Raw genomic sequence first — 12,757 nt, 5'->3', positions numbered from 1 at the left:
GGCCAGGGCTCACGGGCCCAGCCGCTCCGCGGCATGTGGGATCTTCCCGGACCGGGGCATGAACCCGTGTCCCCTGCATCGGCAGGCGGACTCTCAACCACTGCACCACCAGGGAAGCCCCCAAGATGTTTTTTTAATCGTCATGATACATAGTCCACGTCAGAAGAGCAACAGGGAGCAGGGCAACTTTCGTAAACAATCTTTGAAAACAAGCACAGTTGTCTGCAGGTTGTTGTCTGGTGCTAGTTCTCTCTCACACGTCAGAAATGACGCTCCTCCACACACAACTAAGGGTTTCTAACACGATGTCTGGAGAAGGATCCAGAACACTTACATTGGCCATATCGTATTTCTTATTCCCTCCATTTCAGGATTCAGAGAGGGTTGATTAGTAACTCTTTGCTTCCCATTTATATTACTGAAAGGTTCTATCTCTAAAAAAGAAACATGTCAGCCCTCTCTGTCTATGGTGGTATGAACAAAGAAGAACAGAGAGCGATGCTCACCACCCAGCTCCGCAAGGGTTGAGCGATGCTCACCACCCAGCTCTGCAAGGGTTAAGTCACTGATCGGCTGCAGTTGCTGACCAACAGGGCACCCTGAGAGGAAATTAAGATGATGACAGGGTGAGGCCCTCTGTGCTCTGGACAAGCAGGTCCCTTAGACAGTTAGATGCATATCTCAGGAAGAATTTTAATGACCCCACCTCCATGCATCTTCCCATTCACAGAAAAGCATTAAAATCATTTACTTGAGATACCGGTTCTTTGTGGTTAGCAGTAGCCTTTTACTGAGACATACGCTTGACTGCCCGTATTTTCTCGTCAAAAATCATAAACTGGTTTCTCCCCTGCCTCTTCAGAGCAGTCTCCTCAGAGCTACTGAGTGGCTGTCTCCTGAGCTATAGTCCTCAGTAAGACCCTGAATAAAACTCACGACTCTTGATGCTGGGTGTTTTTCTTTCAGTGACAACAGAGCCTGAATGAGAAGTTGGTCAATTCCACCTTGAGTTCTAATTTTTGGAACAAACACATGAGCTTCGACCAGATCTCTCTAACCACTATCCAATTTTCCACTGTGTGGAGAACAGATTGTATACAAGTAACAAGAAGTAGGAAGCTACTGTGGTGAACTAGGCAAGAAATAATGGGGGCTTGAACTGGTGCTGAAAAAAGAAATGGGTGGATTCAAAATATATTTAGGAGGTAGAACAGAAAGGTTAGATGTAGGGGCTTCCCTGGTGGCACAGTGGTTGAGAGTCCGCCTGCCAATGCAGGGGACATGGGTTCGTGCCCCGGTCCGGGAAGATCCCACATGTCGCGGAGCGGCCGGGCCCGTGAGCCATGGCCGCTGAGCCTGCGCGTCTGGAGCCTGTGCTCCGCAACGGGAGAGGCCACGACAGTGAGAGACCCACGTACCGCAGAAAAAAAGAAAAAAAAAAGGTTAGATGTAGGACATAAAGAAAGGGAGGATCAGTTAACTCCAGTTGTTGTTGTGGTTGCTGTTGTTTTCTGCAGAATTTACCTTGGGGGAGGCTAGTGATGCCGTCTATTGAGAAAGGGAACCCTGGAGGGGGAACAGCTGAAGGGGAAGGGAATCAAAACACGCTCCAATGGAGCCGTCCATGGGACCCGCAAGTGAAAATCTCACATGGCCAACTGCATGTTAAGTCTGAAACTCAGAGGAGAGGCCAGGGTCGGAGATTAAAAACAACTTGGAAAACAACAAGGTCCTACTGTAGAGCACAGGGAACTATATTCAATATCCTGTGATAAACCATAACGGAAAAGAATATGAAAAAGAATGTATATATATGTATAACTGAATCACTTTGCTGTACAGCAGAAATTAACACAACACTGTAAATTACTATACTTGAATAAAATAAAAATTTTAAAAAAGCATACTTGGAAATGAGCATACAAAAGGTACTTAAAAGCACTGAATGAGAACACCTGGGGAAAGAAGGTAGGTAGAGAAGAGAACGGAGGGTTGAATCCTAAGGCTCTTGGTTTGAAAGAGGAAGAAAGAGTCAAGAAGTGGCCAGTGAAGTAGGTTCTTAAAACTCTAAGGGAGGAAACTGTATCAAAGGGGGGAAATAGTCACGTGCACAGAATGTGCTTCTAGAGTGAGGCAAAGACAAAAATGTGAGCGCTGCATCCGGCCACAGGGAAGCTGCGAGTTCCCTGAGGGGATGCACGGCGCGCAGTGGACGACCCAGATCCACATCCAAGAAAAAGTGAAGAGGCGGCGGGCAAGTGAGGAGATTGGATGTAGACCACCTGGTTGATTAACATGTTTTGCTCTGAAGACAAAGAGAAAAATGGGTGGGCAGGTAAAGGATATGTGAGGTCAAGAAAGTAGTTTCAAACTCTGAAATACATCATTATAACATCCCTTTTCAGAAAAAGTTTGGTCTGTTTCTCTTCAAGCTCTCTGGTTTGTTTCTGTGTCCATGGGTCACTGAAAAGCCCCTTTTATTTTTTTTTTTTTTTTTTTTTTTTTTTCCAGAATGAAAATCAGCTTTATTATTTCAACAATATATATGGGTGGCTTATTATTGCAGGTTACATAAATGTAGATACAATTTAAAATAGTTAAATGTAGTATTATTAAAGGTTGAAAGTGCTGATAACCACATATTCCATCTAAATCACAATTCTCTTATAGCTTATGAGTTTTAAAAATTGTAATTATCAGTGGGGAAATTTTTTTTTTTTTTAATTTATTTTATTTTATTTTTTTGCTTTATAACAAATTTAATCAGTTATACATATACATATGTTTCCATATCCCCTCCCTTTTGCGTCTCCCTCCCACCCTCCCTATCCCACCCCTCCAGGCGGTCACAAAGCACCGAGCTGATCTCCCTGTGCTATGCGGCTGCTTCCCACTAGCTATCTACCTCACGTTTGGTAGTGTATATATGTCCATGCCGCTCTTTCACTTTGTCACAGCTTACCCTTCCCCCTCCCCATATCCTCAAGTCCATTCTCTAGTAGGTCTGTGTCTTTATTCCTGTCTTACCCCTATGTTCTTCATGACATTTTTTTTTCTTAAATTCCATATATATGTGTTAGCATACAGTATTTGTCTTTCTCTTTCTGACTTACTTCACTCTGTATGACAGACTCTAGGTCTATCCACCTCATTACAAATAGCTCAATTTCATTTCTTTTTATGGCTGAGTAATATTCCATTGTATATATGTGCCACATCTTCTTTATCCATTCATCCGATGATGGACACTTAGGTTGTTTCCATCTCCGGGCTATTGTAAATAGGGCTGCTATGAACATTTTGGTACATGTCTCTTTTTGAATTATGGTTTTCTCAGGGTATATGCCCAGTAGTGGGATTGCTGGGTCATATGGTAGTTCTATTTGTAGTTTTTTAAGGAACCTCCATACCGTTCTCCATAGCGGCTGTACCAATTCACATTCCCACCAGCAGTGCAAGAGTGTTCCCTTTTTTCCACACCCTCTCCAGCATTTATTGTTTCTAGATTTTTTGATGATGGCCATTCTGACTGGTGTGAGATGATATCTCATGGTAGTTTTGATTTGCATTTCTCTAATGAGTAAAGATGTTGAGCATCCTTTCATGTGTTTGTTGGCAGTCTGTATATCTTCTGTGGAGAAATGTCTATTTAGGTCTTCTGCCCATTTTTGGATTGGGTTCTTTGTTTTTTTGTTATTGAGCTGCATGAGCTGCTTATAAATTTTGGAGATTAATCCTTTGTCAGTTGCTTCATTGGCAAATATTTTCTCCCATTCTGAGGGTTGTCTTTTGGTCTTGTTTATGGTTTCCTTTGCTGTGCAAAAGCTTTTAAGTTTCATTAGGTCCCATGTGTTTATTTTTGTCTTTATTTCCATTTCTCTAGGAGGTGGGTCAAAAAGGATCTTGCTGTGATTTATGTCATAGAGTGTTCTGCCTATGTTTTCCTCTAAGAGTTTGATAGTGTCTGGCCTTACATTTAGGTCTTTAATCCATTTTGAGTTTATTTTTGTGTATGGTGTTAGGGAGTGATCTAATCTCATACTTTTACATGTCCCTATCCAGTTTTCCCAGCACCACTTATTGAAGAGACTGTCCTTTCTCCACTGTACATTCCTGCCTCCTTTATCAAAGATAAGGTGACCATATGTCCGTGGGTTTAACTCTGGGCTTTCTATCCTGTTCCATTGATCTATCTTTCTGTTTTTGTGCCAGTACCATACTGTCTTGATTACTGTAGCTTTGTAGTATAGTCTGAAGTCAGGGAGCCTGATTCCTCCAGCTCCATTTTTCGTTCTCAAGATTGCTTTGGCTATTCGGGGTCTTTTGTGTTTCCATACAAATTGTGAAATTTTTTGTTCTAGTTCTGTGAAAAATGCCAGTGGTAGTTTGATAGGGATTGCATTGAACCTGTAGATCGCTTTGGGTAGTAGAGTCATTTTCACAATGTTGATTCTTCCAATCCAAGAACATGGTACATCTCTCCATCTGTTTGTATCATCTTTAATTTCTTTCATCAGTGTCTTATAATTTTCTGCATACAGGTCTTTTGTCTCCTTAGGTAGGTTTATTCCTAGATATTTTATTCTTTTTGTTGCAATGGTAAATGGGAGTGTTTCCTTGATTTCACTTTCAGATTTTTCATCATCAGTATATAGGAATGCCAGAGATTTCTGTGCATTAATTTTGTATCCTGCAACTTTACCAAATTCATTGATTAACTCTAGTAGTTTTCTGGTAGCATCTTTAGGATTCTCTATGTATAGTATCATGTCATCTGCAAACAGTGACAGCTTTACTTCTTCTTTTCCAATTTGGATTCCTTTTATTTCCTTTTCTTCTCTGATTGCTGTGGCTAAAACTTCCAAAACTAGGTTGAATAAGAGTGGTGAAAGTGGGCAACCTTGTCTAGTTCCTGATCTTAGTGGAAATGGTTTCAGTTTTTCACCATTGAGGACGATGCTGGCTGTGGGTTTGTCATATATGGCCTTTATTATGTTGAGGAAAGTTCCCTCTATGCCTACTTTCTGCAGGGTTTTTATCATAAATGGGTGTTGAATTTTGTCGAAAGCTTTCTCTGCATCTATTGAGATGATCATATGGTTTTTCTCCTTCAATTTGTTAATATGGTGTATCACGTTGATTGATTTGCGTATATTGAAGAATCCTTGCATTCCTGGAATAAACCCCACTTGATCATGGTGTATGACCCTTTTAATGTGCTGTTGGATTCTGTTTGCTAGTATTTTGTTGAGGATTTTTGCATCTATGTTCATCAGTGATATTGGCCTGTAGTTTTCTTTCTTTGTGACATCCTTGCCTGGTTTTGGTATCAAGGTGATGGTGGCCTCGTAGAATGAGTTTGGGAGTGTTCCTCCCTCTGCTATATTTTGGAAGAGTTTCAGAAGGATAGGTGTTAGCTCTTCTCTAAATGCTTGATAGAATTCGCCTGTGAAGCCATCTGGTCCTGGGCTTTTGTTTGTTGGAAGACTTTTTATCACAGTTTCAATTTCAGTGCTTGTGATTGGTCTGTTCATATTTTCTATTTCTTCCTGATTCAGTCTTGGCAGGTTGTGCATTTCTAAGAATTTGTCCATTTCTTCCAGGTTGTCCATTTTATTGGCATAGAGTTGCTTATAGTAATCTCTCATGATCTTTTGTATTTCTGTAGTGTCAGTTGTTACTTCTCCTTTTTCATTTCTAATTCTATTGATTTGAGTCTTCTCCCTTTTTTTCTTGATGAGTCTGGCTAATGGTTTATCAATTTTGTTTATCTTCTCAAAGAACCAGCTTTTAGTTTTATTGATCTTTGCTATCGTTTCCTTCATTTCTTTTTCATTTATTTCTGATCTGATTTTTATGATTTCTTTCCTTCTGCTAACTTTGGGATGTTTTTGTTCTTCTTTCTCTAATTGCTTTAGGTGCAAGGTTAGGTTGTTTATTCGAGATGTTTCCTGTTTCTTAAGGTGGGATTGTATTGCTATAAACTTCCCTCTTAGAACTGCTTTTGCTGCATCCCATAGGTTTTGGGTCGTCGTGTCTCCATTGTCATTTGTTTCTAGGTATTTTTTAATTTCCTCTTTGATTTCTTCAGTGATCACTTCGTTATTAAGTAGTGTATTGTTTAGCCTCCATGTGTTTGTATTTTTTACAGCTCTTTTCCTGTAATTGATATCTAGTCTCATAGCATTGTGGTCGGAAAAGATACTCGATACAATTTCAATTTTCTTAAATTTACCAAGGCTTGATTTGTGACCCAAGATATGATCTATCCTGGAGAATGTTCCATGAGCACTTGAGAAAAATGTGTATTCTGTTGTTTTTGGATGGAATGTCCTATAAATATCAATTAAGTCCATCTTGTTTAATGTATCATTTAAAGCTTGTGTTTCCTTATTTATTTTCATTTTGGATGATCTGTCCATTGGTGAAAGTGGGGTGTTAAAGTCCCCTACTATGAGTGTGTTACTGTCGATTTCTCCTTTTATGGCTGTTAGTATTTGCCTTATGTATTGAGGTGCTCCTATGTTGGGTGCATAAATATTTACAATTGTTATATCTTCTTCTTGGATCGATCCCTTGATCATTATGTAGTGTCCTTCTTTGTCTCTTCTAGTAGTCCTTATTTTAAAGTCTATTTTGTCTGATATGAGAATTGCTACTCCAGCTTTCTTTTGGTTTCCATTTGCATGGAATATCTTTTTCCATCCCCTTACTTTCAGTCTGTATGTGTCTCTAGGTCTGAAGTGGGTCTCTTGTAGACAGCATATAGATGGGTCTTGTTTTTGTATCCATTCAGCCACTCTGTGTCTTTTGGTGGGAGCATTTAGTCCATTTACATTTAAGGTAATTATCGATATGTATGTTCCTATTCCCATTTTCTTAATTGTTTTGGGTTCATTATTGTAGGTCTTTTCCTTCTGTTGTGTTTCTTGCCTAGAGAAGTTCCTTTAGCATTTGTTGTAAAGCTGGTTTGGTGGTGCTGAACTCTCTCAGCTTTTGCTTGTCTGTAAACGTTTTAATTTCTCCATCAAATCTGAATGAGATCCTTGCTGGGTAGAGTAATCTTGGTTGCAGGTTTTTCTCCTTCATCACTTTAAGTATGTCCTGCCACTCCCTTCTGGCTTGTAGAGTTTCTGCTGAGAGATCAGCTGTTATCCTGATGGGGATTCCCTTGTGTGTTATTTGTTGTTTTTGCCTTGCTGCTTTTAATATGATTTCTTTGTGTTTAATTTTTGACAGTTTGATTAATATGTGTCTTGGCGTATTTCTCCTTGGATTTATTCTGTATGGGACTCTCTGTGCCTCCTGGACTTGATTAACTATTTCCTTTCCCATATTAGGGAAGTTTTCAACTATAATCTCTTCAAATATTTTCTCAGTCCCTTTCTTTTTCTCTTCTTCTTCTGGAACCCCTATAATTCGAATGTTGGTGCGTTTAATGTTGTCCCAGAGGTCTCTGAGACTGTCCTCTGTTCTTATCATTCTTTTTTCTTTATTTTGCTCTGCAGCAGTTATTTCCACTATTTTATCTTCCACCTCACTTATCCGTTCTTCTGCCTCAGTTATTCTGCTATTGATCCCATCTAGAGTATTTTTTATTTCATGTATTGTGTTTTTAATCGATGCTTGATTCATCTTTAGTTCTTCTAGGTCCTTGTTAACTGTTTCTTGCATTTTGTCTATTCTATTTCCAAGATTTTGGATCTGGGAAATAGAATCTTGGATCATCTTTACCATCATTATTCTGAATTCTTTTTCAGGTAGACTGCCTATTACCTCTTCATTTGTTAGGTCTGGTGGGTTTTTATCTTGCTCCTTCTCCTGCTGTGTGTTTTTCTGTCTTCTCATTTTGCTTATGTTACTGTGTTTGGGGTCTCCTTTTTGCAGGCTGCAGGTTCGTAGTTCCTGTTGTTTTTGGTGTCTGTCCCCAGTGGCTAAGGTTGGTTTAGTGGGTTGTGTAGGCTTCCTGGTGGAGGGGACTAGTGCCTGTGTTCTGGTGGATGAGGCTGGATCTTGTCTTTCTGGTGGGCAGGTCCACGTCTGGTGGTGTGTTTTGGGGTGTCTGTGGACTTTTTATGATTTTAGGCCACCTCTCTGCTAATGGGTGGCGTTGTGTTCCTGTCTTGCTAGTTGTTTGGCTCAGGGTGTCCAGCACTGTAGCCTGCTGGTCGTTGAGTGAAGCTGGGTGCTGGTGTTGAGATGGAGATCTCTGGAAGATTTTCGCCGTTTGATATTATGTGGAGCTGGGAGGTCTCTTGTGGACCAGTGTCCTGAAGTTGGCTCTCCCACCTCAGAGGCACAGCACTGACTCCGGGCTCCTCAATTTGGGATGATGTGTTGTCTATTCATGTATTCCGCAGATGCAGGGTACATCAAGTTGATTGTGGAGCTTTAATCCACTGCTTCTGAGGCTGCTGGGAGAGGTTTCCCTTTCTCTTCTTTGTTCTCACAGCTCCTGGGTCTCAGCTTTGGATTTGGCCCCGCCTCTGCGTGTAGGTCGCCGGAGGGCGCCTGTTCTTCGCTCAGATAGGACAGGGTTAAAGGAGCAGCCTCTTCGGGGACTCTGGCTCACTCAGGCCGGGAGGGAGGGAGGGGCGCGGAGTGCGGGGCAAGCCTGCAGCGGCAGAGGTCGGCGTGACGTTGCACCAGCCCGAGGCGCGCCGTGCGTTCTCCCAGGGAAGCCGCCCCTAGATCCCGGGACCCCGGCAGTGGCGGGCTGCACAGGCTCCCGGAAGGGCGGTGTGGACAGTGACCTGCGCTCGCACACAGGCTTCTTGGCGGCGGCAGCAGCAGGCCCAGCGTCCCACGCCTGTCACTGGGCTCCGCGCTTTCAATCGCGACTCGCGCCCGTCCGTGGAGCCCCTTTAAGCAGCGCTCTTAATCCCCTCTCCTAGCGCACCAGGAAACCAAGAGGGAAGAAAAAGTCTCTTGCCTCTTCGGCAGCTCCAGAGTTTTCCCGGACTCCCTCCCGGCTAGCTGTGGCACATTAGCCCCCTTCAGGCTGAGTTCTCGCCGCCAGCCCCAGTCCTCTCCCTGCGCTCTGACCGAAGCCCGAGCCTCAGCTTCCAGCGCTGCACGCCCCGGCGGGCGAGCAGACAAGCCTTTCGGGCTGGTGAGTGCCGCTCGGCACCGATCCTCTGTGTGCGGATCTCTCCGTTTTGCCCTACCCAGGTATGTGGGGAGTTTCTTGCCTTTTGGGAGGTCTGGGGCCTTCTGCCAGCGTTCAGTAGGTGTTCTGTAGGAGTTGTTCCACGTGTAGCTGTATTTCTGGTGTATCCGTGGGGAGGAAGGTGATCTCCGCGTCTTACTCTTCTGCCATCTTACCCGGAAGTCCCTGAAAAGCCCCTTTTAGATTCACATTATTACAAAACAAGATTCAACAATCTGGGTTAATGAATGACAATAACCTTTAGGCATAAAGGGAGGGGATTATTTTCTGAATCGATGAGTTTCATTAATGGAAAAAAGAAAGGGTCTCCACCCACCCCCCATTTCACCCTTTCCTGATCTCTTTGTATAGCATTTGCGATCTCCATCTTCCCACCAAACAATGGCTGGACACAGGTTCTGAACATTCCTGAGAAGAATCACTCATTTGGGCAAAAGGAACCCAGCAAGGCAATTACAGGAAGTCTGCTCCCCATGTCTTGCAGCTCATCCAGCATTTTTTGTATTTAGGAAGAAAAAATTGTCATTGGGAGGTGGAGGGCGTGGGGAAGGCAATGGATTAATGAGAACATTTTAAGGTAAAAAAGCTGGAGCAAAATAGCTCCATATCTCCAGGAATAGAAGACAGTGCACTGAGACAGGGGAATTCTTGACTCCCTTGACTGGGAATTCTTGACACGGAATCATCATGAATACTGGAACAGAACAGTCATGGAGAGTATGAAATCTAAGGACATAAGAATGGGAAGCCCAAACCCACGTCTATGTTGCAGGTCTGGCCTGGTGCCAAATAGCAAGATTGCTCTGTATTTTTAAAGGACAGAACAGTCTTTAGGGAGACAAAACAAAAACAATAGCTAGAAGTTAATAGTGCTTACTCTGAGCCGACCATTTCCATGCATGATCTCATTTAACTCACTGATGCTGATCACAGCCCCGAGGTGTCGTTGTGGAAACAGAGACGCAGTAAGGAGCTAAGTAATTTTCAAAGGCCGTAAGCTTGTCCAGTGGTGGGGCAAGAATTAAAACCAGGTATGGGATGCTGGAAGCCCCCTCCTAATTACTCGCCACCCCATAGGCCCTCTGGGGATGCCTATGGAAGGAGTAATCACTTAACAAAGAAGACACAGCAAGCCAAGCCCCACATAGATGCACACAAAGCCTGAGAACCGAAAGCTAAATTTAAGCATGGATTTTAAGTGCACTTTTTATCGGGTACAGAAAAGTGCACAAATGGTTAAGTGAGCAGCTTACTGAATTGCCACAAAGTGGATGTCCATGTAACCAGCACCCAGATCAAGACATAGATGGTTACCAGCTCCCAGAACTCCCTGTTCATGTCCCAAAGGTAACCACTACCCTGACATCATCACCAAAGATTACTCCTGCCTGTTTTTGAATTTTATATGATGGGAATCATACTCTCCTGTGTCTGGCATATCTCACTCAACACTATGTTTGTGATATCCATCTAGGTGGTTGCATGTAGCAGTAGTCTGTTTATTCCTAGTGCTGTATGGTAAAAGACTTACTCATCCATTTTATTATGAATGGACATTTGTTTTTTTCCTCATTTGGGGCTACTATGAAAAGTACAGCTGTGAACATTCTCATGCATGTCATTTGGTGAACATATTTATATCTTTATGTTGGGTACCTCACTAAAAGGGGAATTTGCTGGTTCATAGCGTGCATATATCCAGCTTCTACATAGATAATGCCAAAAAGCTTTCCACAGAGGAAAGACCAGTAGAGTGATTTAAAGGTATTCTTCCACATCAAGTGAGTACTCAAGTAAAAACAGAATTTAAAAATACTGAAGGGATGTTCCTGTGATTATCACAAGACCATTCGTAAATATCAAAAATAAATTAAAAGGAGAGTCTTTGTCTTTGAAAATCACCTGAATGATGGAAGCCCCTCTTGCCAAATTTTCATGTAATAAAAGCCAAAGAGAAAATTGGTTGAAACGGTGTTGAAAGGGTTGGCACATAGAATAACCGGGCTGGCTACAAACTGGTAGAGACAGAGTACCCTTTGGCCAAGGATTGCCATTTCTAGTCCTCACACCTTGATAGGTGTGATCTGGAACCTTACTGTGTCTGGGCCTTGGTTTTTTCACATCTATAACAACAGAATCACACTAGTTGAGCTCAAAGTTCTATTTGGGGCACAAACGTATGTGATATAAATAGATAAAAGAGATGCTTCTAGCCTGTCAGAAACAGCAAGGATTCAGTCCTGTACAATCACTATACACACCCCGAGCAAGAAGATATAAAATCATTTTATTTTGCTGCAAAATAAAAGACAACATAAAATTGGAGGTTAGCTAGGCTGATACAAGAGGGAATGAAGCAGAGTTCTAAGGACAACTTAAGTGTTGGGGAAATACTTGGGGATCCGATAAGGAAGCCTATTAGGGAAAAAAAGGATTTGAAAATATCTGGCCAAAATGATCACAAGATTAAAGATAAAAAATTTTATCTCGGGTCAATGTTAAAACCTCATATTTTGTCATACACAGTCCCCACTTCTCTTCCTTCTTATATATGCCCCTTCCCTGCCCTCTCTTCTTTTACCCAGAACACCATTAATATATGAACAAATTCCAGTGGGTTTGCCATTTTTCTCCAATTTTTATTATAAGCCATTTCAATAACTATGAACCTTCATACTTCCCCTGGAGTCAAGAGCTTGGTTTTTATTCTTTTTTGCTTAAAAATACAAACATGTAAGTTTACTAATTTTCCTCTGCATGCAGTTTTGGCTACACTTCATCAGTTTTGAAATTTAACTTTCTCTGTATCACTACTTTCAAGAGTCTACTTTTGTATTTAAATATCCTCATTTCCTTCTATTTTTTACCTGCAATACTAATGAATTTTAAAATAACCTGACACAGGGTCTTAAGTTGAATAAAATCCATCTTGATAATATCCATAAAAATTTTGTCAATCTTGGTCCTTTTTTAAAAATGCCCCCAGCATCTATCCTGCTTCTTTACACTTACAGATATGCCTTTAAAAAGGTAATACACCCTGTAATGTGTGTAACATTAGCTTCTTTGTCTTTGCTTTGCAGTGTTTAAACAAGAAAGCAAATTGAGCCAGCTGTATAAGCAGCACACAAATCAATGTTGTCTCTCTTTGGGCTCCTCCTTTTTATCCTATTGACATATGAGGTCAAGAACAGAGTTGTGAGGCTGCACTGGATTTTGTACGGATAAGGCTTTCTTTCGTAGTTACATATTTTAGAAACTAAAGTTATGTGCAGAGGAAAAAGAAAAAAAAAACCCACAATGAAACACCAAAACCCATACAGACATGTAGATGAACGTTCCAATGTGGCTCACAACCAGCAGCCTGGGACAGTGAAGCAGGAGAGGCAAAAGTGCAACAGCAGCAAAAGTTTCTGTTCTTTTTAAAAGATGAAGTGACAAAAGAGTAATAAGGCTTATAAGGCTTGCTGCACTATGAAAACAAATCCCCTCATTTTCATTCGTGCACAGCAGCTGAATTTATAGCTCCCGTCACTGGCAAGTCAGAGTGCAGCAGGATTACCGGTGTTCGGGCACTTGCTGAGAGCA

At 41.8% G+C, this 12,757-nt stretch overlaps 1 protein-coding gene across 8 annotated transcripts in view; it reads right to left on the bottom strand.

Moving 5' to 3' along the window:
• NHSL1 (NHS like 1) overlaps positions 1-12,757 on the bottom strand; it is a 249,052-nt gene that overhangs the window by 82,185 nt on the left and 154,110 nt on the right. The gene's annotated exons all lie outside the window — the stretch shown is intronic.

This window comes from Mesoplodon mirus, assembly GCF_964341445.2.
Source record: "Mesoplodon mirus genome assembly, chromosome: 10".
Classification (NCBI taxonomy): domain Eukaryota; kingdom Metazoa; phylum Chordata; class Mammalia; order Artiodactyla; family Ziphiidae; genus Mesoplodon; species Mesoplodon mirus.
The sequence above is the reverse complement of the archived record's forward strand: the minus strand, read 5'-3'. Positions and strand labels throughout refer to the sequence as shown.